We start from the raw sequence: 16917 nt of genomic DNA, 5'->3' as shown, positions 1-16917 counted from the left end.
GGGGGTGGTGACGTAGTTGAGGCAGAGTGAAAAGTCGGGGAGAAACAGAAGGGGAGGATCATTCTAAGGCAGGACGGGGAGAGTAGAGACAGTTTCCGGCCCACCCTCCCTAGTATTTGGGTGCTTGTGGGGATTTGGTTAGGTTGGGCTTTGTTGCTATGGTGAGGTCCTCGAAGGAAGGTGCTTTTCTGGTCTATTTTAGTGGGGGTGAGGGGCTCATCTTCAGTATCGGTCTCTGTGGAATTTTGGTTATTGGTAGTTGATGGGTCCTGGTTGAAATGAGCTGCGAGTGCTGCTGATATCGTTCCTGAGCTTGTGGTGCGGCTGGGAGCATATATATCACGGCGGTGCAGACCCAAATAAGTTTGGGGGTATAGTAGAGGGGGCCTTCGAGGACCAGTAACCAGTGGGTTTATTGAGTCAAGGTTATAAGCAAATGTGTTATTTATGTATTTGTATTGTTAGTTGGATTGTTTTTTATGTTAATATTTTGCTATTTGGTTATTTATGAAAAATGTTTATATAATGGTAAGTGTTTTAAGAAATTTTGTTTATTAAAAAAGGCCTCCGGGAGTAGGGGATGATGTCCCCGCTGCTTACTCTCCTGCTCGCATCACCCGGACATCAGCCTCCGGGAGATGCGAGCAGGGGAATGAAGTAGGGCGGGGACATCCCCACCGCATCACCCGGCAAGATGTGTGACATCTTCCGGATGATGTGGTGGAATGATAGATTCTGGGGGCGGGAAATTTAAAAACAGATTACTATGTAAAAAAAAGTAAAAACACATCAAAAAATATAATAAAAGTATAAATACACATTGTAGTGCACCAAGCATCATTGCCCAGTGCCCTGATTTACATTTTGCACGCTATTAGCCCTGACCTTGATCTGACCTTTTAATGACTTTTTGATCGCTTCCTGAATTGAAGTAAATTTTTTTTCTAAAATCTACATATAATTTATATTATTATTAATCAATAATATTGCACCCTTGTTTGGAAAATTTCAGAAGGAAATTTTTGATAACATTTTTTTTGGGGATAAATTACATTGTTTTGGGCTAATATTTCATTATTTTTTATAATAATGATTTATAATTATGTAATATTTTATAATTTATGATTCTAATATAATAAATAAATATAATAATTATACCCGGGAGTTAATCCTAAGAATTACAGGCCCACAATATAAACAAAAATTTCTACGCAAAAAAAAATAGGATTACTTTTTGCATCAAAAAATGACAGAATTAGAACTCTAGGGGGGTTAAATGAATGGGGTGTCATTTGAGAGGTTTTTGTTAAGTGGAGGTCACTGTATGCAAGGTCTTTGCCTTGTCACAGTCAGGGGTTTGAAAACTCATATCTCACCATATAATTTAATAGGAAAATCATAACCAATCAATGAGATGATGATAAGTGTGAGTGAGAGACCCTGTTGCATTCAAACAAAGGGGATCCAACAAGCTTGATCTCACTTACAACTCATTTGTGGATGTATATCATGGGTCAAACAAATAAGGGTTTCTGAGGACCTCAGAAAAAGAGTTGTTGATGCTCAAAAAACATGAAAAATGTCACAATATCATATTAAAAGAGTTTGGACAGATTGAGTACAAATGGAGGAAATTCAAGGCCATTGTTACCCTCTATAGAAGTGGTCGACTAATAAAGGTAACTCCAACTACAAGACGTGTAATAGTCTTAAAGGTTAAAAAGGAACCCAGGGTGACTTCTAAACATTTGAAGGACTGTTTCATATTGGTGAATGATGATGTTCATAAATCACTCATCAGGATCATCATCCACCATCAAGGGAACATGGAACATCAATGGTGTGTATGGCAGGGTAGCAAGAAGAAAGCCACTGCTGTCCCGCAAAAATATTGTGGACCATTTACAGTTTGCTAAAGATCATGTGGACAAACCAGAAGGATACTGGAAGAATGTTTTATGAATGGGTGTAACCAAAGTAGGATTGTTTGGCTTAAATTAGGTGCATTACTTCTGGAGAAATAAAAACACTGTATTCCAGCATAAGACACTTATCCCATCTGTAAAACATGGTGGTGGGAGTGCTCTGATTTGGGCCCTTTCTGCTGCATCTAGGAATGGACAGCTTGCCATTATTGATAGAACAATGAGTTTTGAACCATACCATAAAATTCTAAAGGAAAATGCCTAGACATCTGTCCATGAAAAGAATCTCAAGAGACAATGGTTCGAGCAGCAAGACAACGATTCTAACATCCAAGTTGTTCTACCAAAGAATGGTTAAAGAAGAATAAAGTGAATGTTCTGGAATGACCAAGTCAAAGTCCTGACCTTAAGCCAATTGAAATGTTGTAGAAAGGTGTATGTAGAAAAATGTAATGAGAGGAGGTCATGTGAGGAAACCTACCAACATCCAAGATCTGAAGCTGTATAGAGGAATCAGCTGAAACTCCTCTGAGCCCATGTGTAGGATTGATCATCAGTTCCTGTTGCTGCACAAGGGGGACACACCAAATACTGAAACCACAATGTTTACCTAGGTTTCGTTCATGCTACTATATCAAAATATATGGAATTTTAAAGTGTTTGCAAATTCTCAAGCATCGTTGTATGTTAGGTTGTTTGTCTATGCTTCGACATTCAATCATTCATTGACCTGGGACAGACATATGGTACTTGCACACAAATGTTGTGATGATGCCATTTTGAAAAACTAAACATAGGAATCTTGCAACTCTATAAAAACACCCTTGAGCACAAAATATACAGAATATTTTTTTTTAACCGTCTTATACTTAATTGCTGCAGGCAATTTTCATGCATATGTTATCACGTTTTAATCACGTGGGAAGTTAAATTATAGCATTCATTGTGCCATTATTTAAGTGAAGTTCATTCAACTGTAACTCTACCTTATCTCAAATAATTTTCTGCTCCCTGCAGAGATCTGTAAAATGGCTGTCAGTTAAAGTAATTTGCTGCTGAATTCTCATTGGTGAATATCTTTTCCTCTGTATCTTATCTGTTAATAGGCTTAATTAACTTCAATTGTCCTAGATTGTCCTTAACTGTTGCCCTAAAAATGTTTCATGAAAAACTTCTTTCCTTATTAGAATGTTCATTTTTTTCTCTTGCAGTCAAATTAGCAATTTTCTGCAGTTTAAAACTTGTGCTTAAACTCAAATCAAACAAGGATATTCATGCCTTTGAAGAGGACCTGTTCTGTGAGAACTGTGTTCTAAAATGTAAAGAGAAGGCAAAAGGCTAGTCATTGTATTGCCTGTGAGCTGATCTCTTACATCTGAAAGATTTACCATAGCTTGATATGCATTGTGGTATAGCTTTGCTTCCTTTTTGGTAAGCAGTATTGATATGACTGGCGATATGATGACTGTTGGGGTATTTACGAGGAAGAAGCAGCAAGTAAAAAAAAAACTGGTGACGTATCTATTGACCATGGCAAGTGGTCAGACCTTAAACTTGGTAGCTCTCACATTCCAGTAAAGTTACTCATATATATGAATAAATTCAAAAAGCAAAACTCTTATGTGCATGAGGAGATAAAAAGTCGTATGTATATATATATATATATATATATATATATATATATATATATATACACATTTCCCCAATAGGCTTTCTTAGGGGAAACAGAATCCATTCCAGGTGGTTGCTAACATGCACACCCCACGATACTAAGCATCTTTTATCAATGCTTTACCACTCGTTTTTTTCGCCCATTCTAATTATCTTTACATTTTATTTATAGGCCATTATCTATTTTTGGGACTTCCCACAGTCTTTTTATAACTCCTGGGACATCCACCTTGAATGGAGTCTCTGTCTCTTCTGAGGAAGCCTATTTGTGAACTTCATCGGGATCGAGAATATATATGAATTTTACGTCTCCACATCTACATAGGAGTTTTTTCCTGGACCTAATTAATTGCAACCGCGTATATGTGTCTCATATATTAACTTTAGTTATTTCTCTGGTAATACTTCCTAAATACATTTCTGTATTTGTGTTTAACCTCCCTGGCAGTATTCCCAAGTGTGGTTTGGAGTTAATTTTCAGCACCAAAAGCGGTAACCCCAAGCCACACTTGGTGTGGAATTGCCAGGGAATTTTCAAACCTTACCTGGTCCCCAAATGCCCACGGCGTCCTCCAGTGGTGCCCACAGCATCCTCCAGCTATGCCAGCTGTGTACTCCAGCATCTACTTCCTCTGGCGATACCGGCCGGGCATTGCCAGGCTACACAGATGCCGGCCAGGCATCGTCAGGCTACGCAGATGTCAGCCAGGCAGTGCAAGCGTGTGGCTGCAGGGTGGGACCATGCAACTGGGGGCCAGGATCAGGCAGGACATTTAAAAATTAAATATTTTTAAATGTACTGTTTTCACTTTTAAAAATACCTATTATTCAGGCTGCCAGGGAAGTTAAACGATGCCTAAAAACCTGTCTTGTTTGACACTCATATTGCATGACTCTCTTATTCTTTTATGCTTTACTTACAACTAGGGCTGGGTTGCAATATTTATCAAAAACAAAGGTTGGAAATATACCTGTTGTCATTTTGTTAATTTCAGTAGAAGTTTTTTTTGGTCTTCAACCTACCCATATAGATTCAGAACTGAAATTCTTGTTTTGTTTGGATCATCCATTCAATTAGACATCTGATGCACATTTTAAAGTTTTCTTCAGTTTTTCAATTTTTTCATTCCAGCGCTGTAAAAGGACACCTTGGCTTGAGTTTGCCAGTATTCAAAAAATACAATAAATATAAATTAGATTTCTTTGCTGCTTAATAGTACGCTCAAAAATGCACAATTTAAAATAATATAACATAATTAAATAGTAGCCCTGCTGATGTAAGATTTAGTTTACATAAAATTCAGTAAGCAAAATAAAACGTTATTTTATTTTTGTACATAATGCAGTGAAAAATACATTTGCTGTCAAAATTACACTTTTTATGTTCCGAGTATATTCTTCAAGTGAATGTAATCAAATCAAGGTGTCTGTTTGCTTAAAATATGGCAGATTGAAACTGATAGAATTGCAAATTGAGCCTCACTTCTAAAAGGTTCTTTTACTTGTAGAATTATGATGATGGTAAAAGAATGCAAAGTTGGTAAATTTTGCATCACAAATACGTTCTGCAGCTTTACATGGAAATAACATTTTAAAATGTATGCTGAAAAGATTCATGGTGACAAAAAAAGGGGGTGTTACAGAGCCAGTGATGGTCCAAACACATTTTTTAGGTCCAAAGTTACCAGGACATATTATTTGGGGATTGGTTAGATAAATAGGTAAAGTTTAGATGAACGTAGAGGTAACCATTTCCTCATGCCCATGAACCATGCCTGCTGTTGGGAAGCTACAGGTGGGGATTTACCATATGGAATGAATGCAAGCAGTTGGGAGTGGTTGAGTATCACCCAAGGCCATCCACTCTCAAGTATTGAAAGTAAGTAAGCTAGGTATCAAATGCCAGGAGCTATCAAGACACCACTGTTCCCACAACCCATCTGAACTTAGCTCCTTTATTTTTAGTTTTGTTTTTGGGCCTGAGACAATGGCCCTGATTTATTAAATCTCTCAGAGGCTGGAGAAAATATACTTTCATAATTAAGCGAACCTGGAATGGTTTGGTCCAGGATTCAAAATATTTGCTAGCAAATGGCAAATAAGTTTAAGTAAATTAATTCCAGGTTTGCTGGATCAACCCGGCTTTACTGGTGAATGTGTATCCTCTCCAGTCTTTATTAAATCAAGCCCAGTGACTTTTAAAAGGGGAAACAAGGTCATGACTGGTCTCTAAGATTGTAAAACTACTGAACCTGTGTGGCTAATTAGCAATGCATTATTTTCCATAATTACCTGTTAAATTACCCATAAAGACTAGAGATGAGCGAATCGAAGCTGACAAAGTAAAATTCGATCTGAATTTTCGGAAAAATTAGATTTTGTGGTAACGAATCGCAATTTTTCCGAAAATGTCAGCTACAAGTGTGAGGATTGTAGAGACTCCACTACAATCTCTGGGCACTACAGGGAATAAATGGGGACTTGTAGTGCTTCTAATATGTATTCTTAAATAGAGTTTCTCTATCTAAGAATACAGGGCACTACAGGGGATGAATGGGGACAAGTCAGTTTCCCACGTGTCGTCACAGTGGGAAACTGAACTGCATATGACCTCTGCAGTTCCACTACAATGTCCAGGCACCACAGCTGATGAATGGGGACTCACCTGTAGTGCCCTGTATTCTTAGATAGAGAAACTCTATCAAAAAATACATAGTACAGAGCTGCAACAGCAATAGCTGTTGCCGTGCTGTGCTTTTACTATATATTCTTAGATAGAGTTTCCCTATCTAAAAATACAGGGCACTAAGGGTGATGAATGGGGACAAGTGCCCATTCATCCCCTGTAGTGCCCAAAGATCGTAGTAGAACTGCAGAGGTCATCTGCAGTTCAGTTTCCCACGTGCAGTTCCACTGCAATGTCCAGGCACTACAAGTGATAAATGGGGACTTGTCCCCATTCATCACCCTTAGTGCCCTGTATTCATAGATAGAGAAACTCTAATTAAGAATACATAGTAGAAGCACAGCACGGCAACAGTGAATCAAATTTTTGAGAAATTCGCTCATCTCTAATAGTGACCTTGATCATTTACTCAGACCCCTGGCCATTCAGCACTGTCTGACCCCCAGGGCCCAAATACATTTTTTATAGTGTGCTCTCTGTCTATAAAGGTCTTCTGTAAGAAAAGTCACATTTCAGTTCATCCCAGGTAAATCTCATGCAGTAACAAATTAAACAAGAATGCTAAGGCAAAACTAGACTTTGATTGAACAAATTAATATGTCTTGATGCAAAATGGTTAAGGTCAAACAATAAAGATCTACATAAACAGTACCATTTTTTTCCAAACTTTCAAGGTTAGATTTGTTTGCTCCAATTTCTACTGAATCTGTGGACCAGCTATGTTATTATATCTACAGTACTTACATACTTTAATTAAGAAGATGAAAATATCTAAGTAGCTTTAACATAAGCCCTTACTAACTTTTGTAGCTGCATGCATGGTAAAATGGGCAATCCTCAAAGTTAACAGAAAATTAAATTAAATTGTTCATATCAGCTACACAGTTGCTCTGTTTACCCTTCACTCCTTTACTATCAGTGAAGAAAGAGTTCAGCTTACCACCCCCGAGAAGTAATGCAGCAGTTTATCCCACTTACACCGCCCTCTCAACACTGACTCTACAGCTAATTTCCCCTGTCTCCTACCTATTCAGTAATTTAGTGCTTCATCCTGCCCCAGCTCAGCTAACCCTTCCCTTCTTTCTTATTCGTCATTCATCAGTTTAGTTCCTCCTCCTTCTCTCCCAGAATTGAATCAGCAGCCTCCAAATCTGTACTGTAACTACAGAAAAGGTATTTTAGAAAAGGAGTAGCAGGGTAAACTGAGTCACTCAGAAAGGGCAAATGAGCTGCTGGGAGTATGGCTTAATGGCTTCTGCTAAAAAAATTGAGGTTGAATTGATTCACAGTGCTATCAGTTACTAGGGTCAGTGTGTGCTTCTTTAACTGCTCATTAAGAATTTATAGAGATTTATGGCCATAATCTGACCACAGTTTTAGCATATGAACTGCTGTGGCCTGTAGATTCTGTCATTTTGTTCTCACTTACCAGTAAATAAATAAAAAAAAATCATAACGATTAACTATTATAATGTTCAATGAGAAATCCACAAGAGCATTCTAGTGCCTTATACTGTGATACCAAAAAATGCTTCTGCTGATTTTAAAATAATTTCAGCTCTTCATTTCAATAAGCATGTTTGCTAGTATAGAGTAAGAGTAAGAAATCCATCAATTCATAGCATGCCTTTGCAGCATTTCTTATTTTACACACACACCACCAAACTGGAGTACCTGGAGGAAACCTATATGAACACCTAAACGACATTCAAACTCTTTGCAGATAGTGTCCTGGATGGGATTCAAACTGAGGACTAGTGTTGCAAAGACCAGAGTGCTGGCCAATGAGTGCAGAAGTAGTAGTTAAACAGTACATGTTTTGGCTAAGTGTAGTTTCCCTCATAATTATGAAATAGGAAAAAAAATTCTGAGGGGTTACCTTAATAGATGGGACTTTTAACATCAAAAACATAGCTTTATTCAACATCGTTAAAAAACATCAATATTAAAACATTTAAAAATGTGGAGCAAACATTATCAAAAGTTTCTGTCCGGATAGCCCAGACGTAGGGGCAGTCCTGTTGGTTCAATGCGTTTCACAGATTATATCCGCTTCTTCAGGAACAGAAAGACAAGAACCTCTGATTTTACAGCACATAGAACCCATCTATCAGGTGAGAGCAGGTAAGGGCAGCAACTTTTTGGACTATCTTTTAATCAGCAAAATTTTCGATTATCATATTATGATCCATCCTAATTTTCTTCTTTAGATTCTCATTCCTTGACATTCCCTATTTGCATCACCAATTGTTGATAAGCGTTCTTTTTTTTTCTCCTTTCCAATTATACAGATACTACTGTCTTGGGACCTCCATATTTTAGTCCAAGTGCTGCCCCACATCCTCGCATATGGTGCCCCCCTCATATTTATACCAGCAAAAAGCAACTGAAGGTGTGAAAGCATTGGCCTAACTTCTTCAGTAATTCAATTTAGGGTAGGACATTTGGACTCAACTTAAAACATATCATTTAGAAATATTTTTAATAGTTTTCCAGGAGCAGTTTGTATCTCTAATAAGTTTTTTATTGACCCAATAATAAAGAACAATATTATATCAGACAACTAGAATTTTCAGTAGAAGATGTCAGAAATAGGAGCCTTTGGTACTATAGATCCACCACTGAGATCTTCAATATTTGGCCCTACCTGGCATCACACATTCTCTTCTTTAACACCATCTTGCTGGACCTAATTGTAGTTTTCAGTAAGTATTTTTTGTGTATGGCACTATACTCAATATGAAGAATGAATATTGACTAATCTGTATTGAATTCAGACTGTGGTACTCTTGCACAGCAGGACCCAGATAGAATCTGGAAAAAAGTTTGCAGTTCCAGGCTGGTCTTCACAGTGAAGATCTAAGAAGCAGAGCGTTTGGGAATTGCTATAAAATAAGTAGGGTGGCCTATATAAAACAAACCTTCAAAAGTTACACTAATATAACACAGCAGATATTTCTTCTTGAACAACTCACCACCACTCTATTATCCATCCATCCTTAGTCACCACCCAGACACCCTCTGGTCTCATTTCAGCAATTCTTATTGTAGATAAATATGCAAATCATTCCCAGCAATTCTCATCAGCAAACAAGTGATCACAGAACGCGGCACTTAGCCATATTGATGCGTAAAACATACAAGCCATTCAGCGGCAATCTCTTTTCGTTATTGTTCCACACAACGTCTTGTACCGTCAGCCCTCGGTTTTTATTTTCCGTGTATTATCCGAGTCTTGAAGATAAGTACAAATGAATCCGACACAGTTGCATTTTTCAGCAGCTGTGGAGCCCTTTTCATAATTCCTCTTCCGGCTATAATGTCAGTACAACTAATTGCCATTGGCTATATCCTTCATTCCCATGCCTTCATCTCTTTTAATTTTAAGGTATTCAATCTGCTGCCGCAGAAACAGTTTGGATAAACAGGCAGTTATGCAGCCACTTCTGCGTGTTTTCTTTTTAATATCGAGGAAAAAAAAAGCAGCTGAGCTAGAAGTTTACAATAAACCCTCATGATAAAGGTTGTATTGGCCTAGCAGGAAGCAAGACAGTTTATGTGGAAAGTACTGACAGCCTAATTAACATCTGTTATGAAAAAATGTAAATAACCACTGCCCCGTTGTTTAATTTAGAATAAAATAAAGACAAAATTGCTAAAATTTCACTACCTTAAAGCTGAACTTCAGCTTTACTTTTCGTCTTGCACGGCACAGGCACGACATTGGATGATGTCTATGGGGAAAAAAAGGGTGCCGATCTCACTCCCATCAAAGAAAAGGCTCCTTCTGCGCATGCCTGAAATTGGGCATGCGCAGAAGGAGCAGCCAGGAGAGTGTAGGTATCCCAGGAGGCTCTGTGCACCCATTCTGTCTTGATCAGCTACCCCTGACTGTCTACTCTTTTATGTAAAATAAACATTTTGAGTTTAGGTTCACGATAATATTTCTGATTACCAGCACATATACAGACACTCCTGCAATTAAAGTCCCTCCCTGCCTTTGACCCTGAGCAGTAGGATAGCATGATTTTTATATTACACAGAGAAAGGCTAAAATTATGTTTTCCTTTAGGTCCTACCCAAATCATAGTTTTCAAGTTTTTCAACTAATTTTATTGAGAGAGTTTCAGTTCCTCCAAATCCTCTCTGGGCTTTGTCCAGCTCAGCCATATTGTTCTAGGGGTCAGGTAGAAGGTGAACCCTCATCCTCATCCCAACGCTCTATATCTGTCTATTCCTAATCAGCCATTGTACAGTAAATCTCTTTTTATTTTGTTTTCTTGTTCCGCTCTCAGCATTGAATCACCTGAGTAACTTTTCTTTTCTGAAAGAGGTTCCAGGATTCTTTGATTTCATCAAGCAACACAATCAATTCTGTCCGTGACCATTTCTGTTTGTCCTGAATAAATTTCATTAGTTCTAGAAGGAAAAAAATGTACTGTATCAGCTGAAAACTTTCATTAAGACTCCGTTTTAACTTTACATTTACCTACCAAAAAAAATAAGAACAAAACCAACTATTTGTATGCAAGCACTTATTCCTATTTCAAAAGATAAATCAAAATCTATTTTTGAAAACATCACTGAGTATTGTGTATGTTGTACTGCTTCATCTAGTTCTTTCAAAAAAATTAGATTTAATAAAACATTATTGGGAATAAAAGGAATTAGTGGGAATTAAACTTGTCAAAGTACCAATGTTCCCAAAATGAAAGTCCCAATGAGAATTATCCTGTAAAGGTATACTCGTCTTGTGTTACCCTTGATGAGAGATAATGGATGAAGTTCCTTCAGAAAAGCACATCTAGGATGGTCAGTCTCCTGGTTCCCTGTAGTGCTCAGTGGTTTCTTTTACCAAGTAGGCATTATAGGTAGGTACCACTGACAGCCACAGGGAGCCAGGAGCTCAAGACTTCTATAGAAAGCTTTAGCAGATGATTTGTCATCCACAGAGTGACATTTGGGGGTATATGTGGCAGCAAAGATAAGTTTTGGCTTTCTTCTGTACATGGACAGCCAGGATACCTCTTGCATGTACTATAAATGTTTTACCTGTGTTTGCATGGGTTTGCTTCATCACTCTGGATACAACCCATATCCCCTCCCAAAAACATAATGGTAGATTATTTGGTTTCCCCAAAAAAATGTCCCTAGGCTCTGCTATTGTTATATGATTACGGAAAGGACATTGGATTTTGAGCCTCTCTAAGGGACAGTTAGTGACATGAATATGGACTATGTACAGCACTGTATAATATGTCAACCATATATAAATACAAAATAATTAAAATAATAACAATGTATTAATAAGAAAATAATATTTTAGTTTGGCAACAGATTCTCTTTATTAAAGGAAAACATTTACCTACAGATATTTTATTTGTTCTTCTCATTTTTCCATACTGTAAAAACACGTCAATAATTACTATTAAAAAAAGCAACCTTGTCATTAAAACTCCATACATTGAGAAAACAGACAGTGATGAGAAATCAGAAAAGATTTTGTATGTAATCATTGAGCCTTGGTATTTTCAGACAGAATGGGCTCTCCATGACTGTAGAAGGTAAACTATCATGGGAGAACCTGTTTGATCCTATGTGATATAAGAATTGCCAAGAAAACATGTAAAGTGGAGACTAGGGCTGCATATGGCTTTGAAAAAGTGAATATGCAAAATCTATATAACGTATTTACTAAATTAAAGGAGAAACAATTAGGCCTGATTTATACAAGCTCTCCAAGACTGAAGCAAATAGACTATAATGAGAACTGTGATCCATCACACCTGGAAGGGATCTCCTTGGATTGAAAACATTTGCCAAGAAATAGAAATTTTTTTTATAAAATATCCATTCCAAGTTTTTCAGGGTGCATCACTCAGGTTCTCCCATGATAGTTTATCCTCTCCAGTCTTTGACTGCTTTAATGAATCAGCCCCATTGCCTTTATTCAGTACAATAGTAAAGGCATAAAGAAAATATAAACCACAATATATTACCTTTAGGAAGATGACTAATACCCGGCAACCATCTTACATTTTTCACAAGAGAGGCCTAATGAAATAATCCCGGCACTGTACCATTAAGTCGATGTATTTGAGAAAACACAATAACTTTTTATTATGTTTATTGTGAATCAGCACGCACAATGTAGGATTTAAATATTGTAACATTTCCATTGGGTTTGGCTTTATCTTCATGCATTATAATAACCTTGTCATCCAGATGGCTCCACAGCACGTAACTCAGCATGCTAACAACTGTAAAAGAACAGACTCAATGAAACAATATTGTCACATATTGTAGTTATATTAGTATGATGATTATTTGCCTTTTAAAACTTTGAAATTTGTTTTTTACTTAATGTGCAAAGTAACATGTATTTAAACCTAAAAAGACTTTGTATTTATCATAAACCGGCAGATGGAAGAAAACAGGCTGGATAAACACATTTTTGGTTTGCTTGTTTTCTTTCTAAGCAGGCATTCAGACTGATCTTGAGCCCCTCGATAATTTCCAAGAGGTAATCCCTGGGCCTGAATCATGAAGCTACAATATTATTTAGGTCCAAATCTCTACCTCTTCTCCTCAATGGAGCATCTATGTTGCGTTAAGAATGATTATACTTACCTCTATTTAAGTGATCTTAGGTTTGGTGAGATCACAGTTCTCTTTGCCCAGACTTTGGTAGGATCCTAAATACTACAGGGGGCTTAATGTTGCTATGTGACCAATTTAAAAAAAATTTCCTTTGAGTCCAGGACAGGGGCCCTGATTTATTAAAGCTCTCCAAGACTAAAGAATATTGAATATCTTGGGGGGAGAACCTGGGTGGGAATAGATTTCATGACTTGCTATTAGTTGGCAAATCTTTTGATTCCTGAACCAGATTCTCTATAGGTTTGCTTGATCACCCAGGTTCACCCATAATAAGTCTTAGTCATTAGTCTTGGAGGACTTTTTTAAATCAGGCCCAGGATGTGGAGCCATGACATTGGGCTTACAAGTAGTGGTCTAAATGGTGTTGAGCAAGAAAGAGAAAATAGAGCTGGTGCCCTTACCTAGGGATGAGGGAAGTAATGCAGTAGGAGTTGCTTTTAAACTTAATACTGCTGAGAAATTCCATTTCTACCATGGGTATACCATACATACCCAAGCTGAATTTGGTTTTTAAAGAGAATCTGTGCTTTTTAGAACAATTAGTTTCATAGTAGTTCCACCCCTGCTTACATTCACCTGTCCTTTTATTGTCAGTAGTTCTGTTCAATTACTGGGAGCAACATATATGGTAAAATAAGTTCTTCTGGTGTATGGAAAAGCCTGGGAAGAAAAAGATCGTTTAGGGGGGGCGTGGCCGGCTGATGGCGGAGGCAGACGTGAGCTAGATCAGCTCCGTGATCCGCAGGGGGAATCCGAGTCTTAATCAGCGCTCCAGCGCCTTTTCTGCAGCCAGGATGGGCCCCAAGACTAAGGGACGCCAGAGGGGATGGTCCGGTGGCGAAATCCCGGCCTCCAGAGCCATCCCGGGATTGTTCCAGGCCAGCACCAAGGCCGCGATTGACCAGGCCGCAAAGCCGCGGCCTCAATTTACCGCGGGATCCGGATCGCGAGGGGACGCGGACCGGAGCCCTCCCGCGGGTACAGTGCAAGACACAGCATTGGGCCTCCTAGGCCAGGCTGCATCAGCAGGGCCTTCATCAGAGCAGGTACTTGTTTCCCCTGCCCCTGTTCAATTAAGCCCCAGTGCTTCTGCTTCTCCTTTCTCAGATGAGTACTCCAGGCCTCTATTCACCCAGGAGAGGGATGATGATAATTGGGATTGGAAGGCTCACCTTAGAGCACTGCCTACTCGTTCGGACTTAGACCATAGTATTGGGAGGCTGGAGGCGAGTTGTAAAACGGAGTTCCACCATATTCAACAATCTTTACAACAGGTGTCTAATGCTACCACTGTACTCCAGAATACTTGTTCAGAACTTTCTTCTCGAATGTCTTCGCATGATGTTATCCTAGAACGCCAAGCGGCGCAAATCAATACGCTCTACTTGATGCAGGATGATGTTGAGAATCGCAACAGGCGCAATAATATTCGCATCCGTGGGATTCCAGAGACAGTACCTAACTCTGAGTTACATAATGCTGCACATACCATTTTCGCCAATCTTCTGGCGATCCCCCCGGAAGTGGACATTGAATTAGATAGAGTGTATAGAACCCTGGGCCCTCGGGGGAGAGACCCTCAGCGGCCTAGGGATGTGATTTGCCGTGTTCATTTTTACAGAACTAAAGAAGATATTATCAAAAAGGCAAGAGTTACTGAAGTCCTTGAATATGCTGGAGCCCGCATACAGCTGCTGCCGGATTTGTCCAAACATACCTTAGACATGCGGAGGGCGGTGAGGCCCATACTGGATGTGCTCCGTGAACGGGACATCCCCTACCGTTGGGGGTACCCTTTTCACCTGATTGCTCGAGCTGGCAGTAAAAATTATTTTTTCAGAGGTCCTGCTGACTTACCTCAATTCCTGAGGGATCTCCGGCTTCCTGACATACAACTTGCTGAGTGGTATACGGTACCTGTTTCCTTACCTATTGGAGGCCCCACTCGTCTGGATCAACGTCACACCTCATCTTCTACTCCGCCTGATCGTCCACGTAGTCCTGGACATGGAACTGTTTCTTCCCCGTCAGCATTGACCACCCAATCTTAATGATTCTTCAGGATGCGATTGCTGTGGGGATGCCTGCCCTGTAACCCGATGCGGCTCGACTCGGAGCCCGCTGAACAGTTTCCTTGTACAAGGTCGCTTATGTTACCTGGACACATTATTTTTATGTTGCCTACTATCCGAATGTTCACCTTAATGAGACCTACTGCCCGGTTTTTCTTGGGTAATGTATGGCACTGCCCTATTATGTAGAGTTTACTTATGTCACATGTTATGTAACTTGGCAGTTGTACGTATATTTAGAGTGTTTTTCGCATAAGATACCTCTTAGAAGTGGATTATTAGTCACAAGGTCTTACTGATGTCATCTGTTTTGATTCACATAAGGCTCTGATAGGGTCCCAGAGGAGTGTTCACAGGCATCACCCATAGAAAGATGTGTTTATTTTTTCTATCCTGATCCTTTTATTGTACTGTTCTGATTGGTTTATTGCTTTTAGGTGTTACAAATATACCTAGGCCCCTGAAGACCTACTATATTTCTGACCTCCCCCATGGATAGATCTACTCCAAGGTTCCAGCTGGCTTATTACAATACTGGCTCTTCCCCCGACTGGATCTATTCATGCAGATAGTAATTCTTTCCTCCCCCATTACTCGGTTACATTACCCCGCATAGGACTACCGCCGGTAAAGGCGGCGAATAAGGAAGTTCCTTAGACGAATAAGGAAGTTCCTTCCCATAGACGACTGGGAACCAGCCCCCCCCAGCCATCAGTTGACCCTACCCCTAACTTTCCCCACCCCTTCCCGTCTGGTCTTGTTATTGAATCTCTGGACTCCTTACCCTTATAGGGGTTATCTGATATATTTTTCATTTCACAACACTAAATATGCAACCTAACCAACCAAAACACTCTCGAGGTTTGAAAATATGCTCTCTTAATGCCAAGGGACTTAATAGTCCTAATAAGAGATCACAACTCTTATATGGTCAACACAAAGCTAGAGTACATATTCTAATGCTTCAGGAAACGCACTTTTGCTCTCAGAAGATCCCTTCAATACACAACCGCTATTATACCAATTGGATTCATAGCTCCAACCCTGATGGTAAAACTAAAGGGGTCTCTATAGCCTTTCACAGGACTACCCCAATTCAGGTACTGGACACCTGCGTAGATTCGCACGGGAGGTATGTTATTGCTAAAATCTCCTTATGGGAGAAAAAGTACACAGTGGCTTCATTTTATTCTCCAAATCAACAACCAACTGCAGCGGCTGTCCAGTTCCTGAATAAAATTCTTGCTTTTGCGGAGGGCACTATCATAATTGGAGGAGATTTTAATTTCCCCCTTGATCCTAGAGTGGACACGTCCACAGGCCACTCCTCTGTCTCTTACTCTAAATTGAATGCATTTAAAGCTAAACTACATGATCTTCAAATGATTGACGCATGGCGGGCCCTGCACCCTGGCGACAAAGATTATTCGTTTTATTCCAACCCCCACTGCTCGTATTCCCGAATTGATTATATTTTTACCAGCCATAGACTTTTAGACTGGCATCCGGAGGCAAGCATTGACAGCTGTCCGTGGTCTGATCATGCTTCAGTATCTTTAACCATTCAAATCCCGTTGATAGGTTCACAAGAGTGGTCATGGAAGTGTAATGATTCATTGTTTAGGGACTCTGTATGTGAGCGAGCTGTTATAGATACTATAAAAAATTTTCTAAAGGATCATGAGGCTGACGAGACTCCACTGCCCTTTCAATGGGAAGCTTTTAAAGCAGTTCTCCGTGGGGTCTTGATCCAACAGGGGTCCAGACTTAAGAAAATTAGATCTCAGGAAATTGCTTGCACGCTTGATAACATAAGGCAATTAGAAAGATTGCATAAAAGCAATATGTCCTCGGATGTATTTTCTGACCTCACATCTGCAAGAAGGCGACTATTGGAACTGTA

The sequence above is a fragment of the Pyxicephalus adspersus genome, chromosome 9 (genome assembly GCF_032062135.1).
Source record: "Pyxicephalus adspersus chromosome 9, UCB_Pads_2.0, whole genome shotgun sequence".
Lineage (NCBI taxonomy): Eukaryota > Metazoa > Chordata > Amphibia > Anura > Pyxicephalidae > Pyxicephalus > Pyxicephalus adspersus.
The sequence above is the reverse complement of the archived record's forward strand: the minus strand, read 5'-3'. Positions refer to the sequence as shown.